At 49.6% G+C, this 256-nt stretch overlaps 1 protein-coding gene across 1 annotated transcript in view; it reads right to left on the bottom strand.

The window, feature by feature from the left end:
• The window catches only part of LOC119581854 (polycomb protein Asx-like), a gene marked incomplete in the record, with an annotated part of 73,367 nt that overhangs the window by 46,519 nt on the left and 26,592 nt on the right, over positions 1-256 (bottom strand).

Below are 256 nucleotides of genomic sequence, written 5' to 3'. Positions count from 1 at the left end.
GAGTAAGGGAGAGGGGAGAAGCACAATAGACAGACAGACAGCAAAATGACACAGCGAAACAATTGAAATAACGCAAAAGCATGATAAAGAATCAAGCACATTCGCCAACAAGCAAGAGAAGAAAGTGGAAGAAGCTCATGTCCACGCCGCACAGCTCCTCGCGCACGATACTTCATCCGGAACACGACACTTTCCCTCTCCTGCACGACATCCCCAAGCGAGACAAATGAACCCTGAACCGCGGGGACAAGAGATC

This window comes from Penaeus monodon, chromosome 15, assembly GCF_015228065.2.
Source record: "Penaeus monodon isolate SGIC_2016 chromosome 15, NSTDA_Pmon_1, whole genome shotgun sequence".
In the NCBI taxonomy this organism is placed as follows: Eukaryota; Metazoa; Arthropoda; class Malacostraca; order Decapoda; family Penaeidae; genus Penaeus; species Penaeus monodon.
Note: the sequence above shows the minus strand (reverse complement) of the source record. Positions and strands in the feature narration are given on the sequence as shown.